The 6,847-nt window shown below is 41.7% G+C and overlaps 2 non-coding genes across 2 annotated transcripts; both read right to left on the bottom strand.

Annotated features, from left to right (window-relative positions):
• Positions 1–390: 390 nt before the first annotated feature.
• LOC141722030 (small nucleolar RNA R71) lies at positions 391–497 on the bottom strand. Its single transcript, XR_012575066.1, has one exon. It is a non-coding gene; the product is annotated as a small nucleolar RNA R71 (small nucleolar RNA).
• Positions 498–5,741: 5,244 nt separating this feature from the next.
• LOC141722309 (small nucleolar RNA R71) lies at positions 5,742–5,848 on the bottom strand. The gene has a single exon (XR_012575326.1). It is a non-coding gene; the product is annotated as a small nucleolar RNA R71 (small nucleolar RNA).
• Positions 5,849–6,847: the final 999 nt, after the last annotated feature.

The following is a 6,847-nucleotide window of genomic DNA, read 5'->3' as shown; positions in this document are numbered from 1 at the left end:
GATGGGAGATCAAGCAGAAAATCCTAAGGCTTTGATGGACTATTCTCAGCCTAAGATCAATGACATTCAGTCAAACATCATCAGACTAGCCATCTCGGCTAACACTTTTGAGATCAAAGCAGGCATGATTTAGATGATACAGAACTCAGTTCAGTTTGGGGGTTCTCCTACTGAAACCCCAACATGCACATCAGGGATTTCATCGAGATATGCGATACTTTCAAGTTCAATGGTGTGACTGAAGATGCTATCAAATTGCGACTCTACCCATTCTCTCTGAGGGACAAAGCTAAGTGTTGGTTACATTCTCTACCACCAGGGTCTATCACTAAATGGGAAGATCTTGCTCAAAATTTTCTCACTAAATTCTTCTCTATGGCGAAGACTGCTGCAATCAGGAATGCTCTTACTCAGTTTGCTCAGAAAACTGGAGAATCTCTGTGTGAGGCTTGGGTTTGATATAAAGAGATGCTATGGAAGTGCCCACATCATGGCATACCTGATTGGATGATTATAAACTCTTTCTATAATGGATTAGGTGCTACTTGTAGACCCATGCTTGATGCAGCATCAGGAGGAGCCTTGTGGGCTAAAAGCTATGATGAAGCTTATGAATTGATCGAACTGATGGCTGCTAATGAGTACCAGAATCCTTCCCAGAGACTGACTCAGGGAAAAGTAGCAGGAATTCTGGAGTTGGATTCAGCAACCGCTATAGCTTCCCAACTTAAGGCTTTGACGATGAAGGTGGACTCTTTGGCTAATTATGGAGTTAATCAAATCACTAGTGTCTGCGAGCTTTGTGCTGGTGCCCATGAGACTGAGCAGTGTGCTATTTCTAGTGAATCAGCTCAGTTCGTGAGCAATTTTCAGCGATCGTAGCAACCTGTGCTAGCCACCTATCATCCTAACAAGGCCAATCATCCAAATTTCAGCTGGAGCAATGCTCAGAATACGGTTTAACAACCTTATCAGCAGTATCCAGCTAAACAGTACAACCCTCCAGGTTTTCAGCAACAGCAATACGCACCAAGACAACAACTCCAGCTGCAACAAGCTAATGAGAAATCTGAATTAGCGGAGTTGAAGCTTATGTGCAAGAGTCAAGTTGTTTCTATCAAGACCTTGGAAAATCAAATCGGACAGATTGCCAATGCCTTACTAAATCGTCAACCTGGTACATTGCCTAGTGACACTGAAGTGCCAGGAAGGAAGGAAGCTAAGGAGCAGGTAAAGGAAATCACGTTGAGGTCTGGAAAGGTTGCGAATCCTGAACAAACTCAAGAGTTGACTAAAGAAGCTAAGGCTGAAAAAGAAGTAGAGCAGCAGGATGTAGAAGTGGAACCAAGGAAGACTACTGTTGACCACACTCCTCCCGAGGGTAATACAGGGGAGAAACAGATCTATCCTCTACCGCCTTTTCCTATGCGGCTGCAGAAGAAAAGGCTGGACAAGCAATTTGAGAAGTTTCTGGAGGTGTTTAAGAAACTTCATATGAACATACCTTTCGCTGAGGCTCTTGAGCAGATGCCTAGTTATGCAAAATTATGAAAGGTATTCTTTCTTGAAAAGTGATGCTAGATGATTTAGAGATTGTCGCTCTCACGGAGGAATGCATTGCTGTGCTGCAACAGAAGTTGCCTCCGAAGCTTAAAGATCCGGGAAACTTCACTATTCCGTGTACTATTGGAAAAGTGTCTTTTGACAGATGCTTATGTGACTTGGGAGCTAGCATCAATCTAATGCTCTTGTCAATCTTCAAGCAGTTGGACTTGCCTGATCTAAAACCGACTTATATGACCTTGCAGTTGGCCGACCGTTCTATTACATATCCGTGAGGTATTGCGGAGAATGTCTTGGTCAAGGTTGATAAACTCATCTTCCCTGCTGATTTCATCATTCTTGATTTCGAGGAGGATAAAAAGATCCCCATAATCTTTGGAAGACCTTTCTTGGCAACCGACCGAACATTGGTAGATGTGCAGAAGGGTGAGCTCACAATGCGAGTGCTGGATCAGGATGTAAGTTTTAATGTGTTCAATGCTATGAAATTTCCTATGGAAAATGAGGAGTGCCTAAAAGTGGAGTTGGTTGATTTTGTGGTTACTTCAGAACTTGATCAATTGTTAAGGTCTGATGCCTTAGAGAAAGCCTTATTGGGAAATTCTGATAGTGAAGATGATGAAGGTGAAGAATAATTGCAATATTTGAATACTTCTCCGTGGAAGAGGAAGATAGATATGCCTTTTGAATCTCTTGGAATGGAGAAATTGAACAAAGCTCCTAAACGCCTCAAGCCATCTATGGAGGAAGCTCCTACTCTTAAGCTTAAGCCTTTACCTGAGCATTTGAGGTATGCGTTTTTAGGTGATGCATCTACTCTGCCTGTTATTATTTCATCTGACCTTTCAGGTAGTGACGAGGAGAAGCTTTAGAGGATTCTGAGAGAGTTCAAATCGACAATTGGCTGGACTATAGCAGATATCAAGGGAATCAGCCCTTCTTATTGCATGCATAAAATTCTACTAGAGGAAGGTAGCAAGCCTACGGTCGAGCAGCAAAGACGGCTTAATCCAATCATGAAGGAAGTAGTGAAGAAGGAAATTCTTAAGTGGCTAGATGCTGGGATCATCTATCCTATTTCTGACAGTTCATGGGTGAGCCCAGTTCAATGTGTGCCAAAGAAATATGGTATTACTGTGGTAGCAAATGAGAAGAATGAACTTATTCCTACACGAACAGTCACGGGGTGGAGAGTGTGTATGGACTATAGGAAGCTGAACAAAGCCACTAGGAAGAATCATTTCCATTTACCCTTCATTGATCATATGCTTAATAGATTAGCTGGTCACGAGTACTACTGTCTTCTGGATGGCTATTCGGGTTACAATCAGATTTGTATCGCTCCAGAGGATCAGGAGAAGACTACCTTCACTTGTCCATTTGGTACTTTTGCCTTCAAACGAGTTTTTTTTGGTCTGTGTGGTGCACCAGCCACATTTCAGAGATGCATGATAGCCATCTTTTCTGATATGATAGGCCAGAATGTGGAGGTGTTCATGGATGACTTCTCTGTATTTGGCGATTCTTTTAATGAATGCTTGCAAAATCTTGGACACGTTCTCAAGAGCTGTGTTGAGACCAATCTGGTTCTCAATTGGGAGAAATGTCACTTTATGGTGCGACATGGCATTATTCTCGGGCACAAGGTTTCTAGTAAAGGTCTTGAGGTGGACAAAGCCAAGGTGGGGGTCATTGAAAATCTCCTCCTCCTAATTCTGTTAAGGGAATTCATATTTTTCTTGGTCATGCGGGTTTCTAAAGGCGTTTCATCAAAGACTTTTCTAAGATTTCGAAGCCATTATGCAGTTTTCTAGAAAAAGATGTTCCTTTTAAGTTTGATGACGGGTGCCTTGCAGCTTTTGAGACATTGAAGAAGAGTTTAATCACGACACTTGTCATAACTGCACCTGATTGGAGCCAACCTTTGGAGATGATGTGTGATGCAAGTGACTATGCAGTTGGAGCAGTTCTTGGGCAGAGGAAGAACAACATATTTCATGTGGTCTACTATGCTAGTAAGACCCTAAATGGTGCTCAACTGAATTATACTACTGATAAGTGGCATTTTATACCACTTAGAACGTCTTAAAATGGCTTAAATTGGTGTCTTGAAATCAAGTATTTTGTGTATTTGATGCGTTTTTCTACTGTTTATGCATTTCAGGGTATTAGTTGCATTTCGGAGGAGGAATCATCAAGAATAAGCCTTGGCATGTGTTCACCATTGCGAGAGGAAAAGAACGGGCAGATTACGGCGAAGAAACGGAGCAAACCTGGATTTTTTCCAGTAGGGTCCTGCGCGCCCGCGCAGCAATGCTGAGCGGCCGCGCAGCAGCCTTGCGCGCCCGCGCAGAAATGCTGAGCGGCCGCGCAGGGTCGGGGAAAAAGCTGAATTATTTTAGACTTCTACTTCTGTTTGGCTTCCAACTTCTATGTAATCTGAGTTTTATGGGACTATTATATAAGTAGATTTGAGACGTTTTCATAGAAAATAGGAAGGAGATTATGTTTTAGATTGTGTTTGGCGCAAGAAGCGAAGGAGATAAGGAAGAAGACCGATTTAGCACACTGCCGCGAAGAGGAAGCATATTTTCTTGTGATTCTTGTTTCGTTGTAATGTTGGATGCTAGTTTTCTTGCTTTGACTTATTTACTCTTGTGACGTACTCTGTTTTAATATAATTAGTTTAGTTATTATTTTCTTGTGTTGTTTATCATGATTTCATATGAACCCATGATGGCGATAAGTTCTATTATGGGCTAATCGTGATCATGGGGTTGCAACGGATTTATTATGAAATTCTTTAGTTAATTGTTTAATACTTTAGTGTGTGATGATTGCATGATATCTAGTATTGGTTGTGCGTATTCGTCTTATGTGCGTCACGAACATATAAGATAGGGTGTTAATCTCTTGTGAAGTGACAGTGGATCTTGAGATTTAGAACTTGCCATGCTAGCATAGGTTCATGTACGTTGTGCATGATTAGTGGGTAACTCTAACAGTTTTATTTGCCCTATGTAATCAAAAGGGATAACTTGTGCTTAAATCGTTGTGTTGTCAATTTCTGTAGACATATAGGAACTCAACATAATTGATGACTATTCAACTTCTATCTTAATTGTGGATGTTTGGTAGAATGGTATTAGTACAATGAAAGTTGGCTTTTATCAGTTTCGTGTTATTCGATTAATATCATCACTGTCACATGCTAAAGGTAATAACAATGGCTATAGAAGGAATTAATAATGAAGTTGTGATCTCATGAGTGTTTTATTATTGATAAATTGAAGTGTTAGTTAAGTGGTTAATTAAGTAGTTAATTATAGTTAATATTTAATCAACAATTTTAAGTGTTATCTTAACATTGAGAAGTAATCATACATTGGTGAGTGAGTTTAATTAGACAATAACTTAGTCTGAGTCTCTGAGGGAACGAACTAGAAAGTATTCTATATTACTTGCGAACGCGTATACTTGCGTGAATATTAGTGCGTGATTTCGCCCTAACAAGTTTTTGGCGCCGCTGCCGGGGACTCGGCGTATTTGTTTAGTTTATGTACTTACCATCATTGGTCATTAGGACTCAGTGATTAGGACGTAGTAGTTAATTACTCTTTTCGGTTGTGTTTCAGGTACTTTAGCAAGCGTTTATGCAAACTCGTTCTCGTGCTCGCAAGAGGACCTTAGATACAGCTGAGGAGAAAGACGAAGTTCTTGATACTCCGGAGAAGTTAGATTTTGAGGATTCGGATTCAGGAACTGAGCAGAAAGAACCAGTAAACATGGGAGATCGTATTGTTCAAGCTGATCCAGCTCTTATGGATTTTTCTCGGCCTAAAATTGATGACATTCAGTCAAGCATCCTTCATCCGGCTATTCAAGCTAACACCTTTGAAATCAAGCCGGGCACTATTCAGATGGTGCAGAATTCTGTTTCTTTTGGAGGAGCGGCAACTGAAGACCCCAACATGCACATAAGGAATTTTGTCGGGATCTGCAGCACTTTTAAGTATAATGGCGTGACTGATGAGGCTATCAAGTTGAGGCTTTTCCCATTCTCACTGAGGGATAAGGCTAAAGACTGGTTACATTCTGAACCAACTGGGTCCATCACTACGTGGCAAGATCTTGCGCAAAAGTTTCTGGTGAAGTTTTATCCAATGGCAAAGACTGCTGCTATGAGGAGTGCTCTTACTCAGTTTGCGCAGCAACCTACAGAATCTATGTGCGAGGCTTGGGAACGCTACAAGGAAATGTTGAGAAAATGTCCACATCATGGAATGTCGGATTGGATGGTAATCACTGGTTTTTATAATGGTTTGGGGGCCCAATCTCGGCCCATGCTCGATGCAGCAGCTGGAGGCGCCTTATGGGCTAAAAGCTATACTGAGGCGTATAATCTTATCGAGACGATGGCTGCAAATGAGCATCAAAACCCAACTCAGAGGATGACGTCAGGCAAGGTAGCAGGTATTCTGGAAGTTGATGCAGCCACCGCTATTACAGCCCAGCTCCAAGCGCTATCAATGAAGGTTGATTCTTTGGCTACGTATGGAGTTAATCAAATAGCTATGGTTTGTGAGCTTTGTGCAGGTTCTCATGCTACGGATCAGTGTTCTCTTGTCAACAAATCTGTTTAGTATGTGAATAATTATCAGCGACAACACCAGCCTGTGCCAGCGACCTATCATCCTAACAACAGAAATCATCCAAATTTCAGCTGGGGGAATAATCAGAATGCTATTCAGCCAACATATCAGCAAGGAGTAAGTAAACAGTTTAACCCACCTAGATTCCAGCAACCACAGCAGTATGCTACAAGGCAATCATATCCTCAACAGAGAAGTGCAGCTGCACCTACTAGTGCTGATTTTGAGGAACTTAAGCTGTTGTGCAAGAGTCAGGCGGTTTCTATCAAGACCTTGGAAAATCAAATCGGTCAATTAGCCAATGCAGTGCTCAATCGTCAACCTGGCACTCTTCCCAGTGACACGGAAGTACCAGGCAGGAAGGAAGCTAAAGAGCAAGTCAAGGCTATTACCTTAAGGTCTGGAAAAGTAGCTGATGCTGAAAAGGAAAAAGAAGTCAAAGCTGAAGTTAGAGATGAAGAATCTAAGAAAAAGGAGAAAGTGGCGGAACCAAAGAAGACTACTGTTGAACACACTCTGCCTGAGGCTAATACAGGGGAAAAACAGCTCTATCCTCCACCACCTTTTCCTAAGAGATTGCAGCAACAAAAGTTGGATAGACAGTTCGGGAAGTTTCTGGAGGTGTTCAAGAA

This window comes from Apium graveolens, chromosome 4 (assembly GCF_009905375.1).
Source record: "Apium graveolens cultivar Ventura chromosome 4, ASM990537v1, whole genome shotgun sequence".
Lineage (NCBI taxonomy): Eukaryota > Viridiplantae > Streptophyta > Magnoliopsida > Apiales > Apiaceae > Apium > Apium graveolens.
This window is presented reverse-complemented; position numbering and strand designations above follow the sequence as displayed.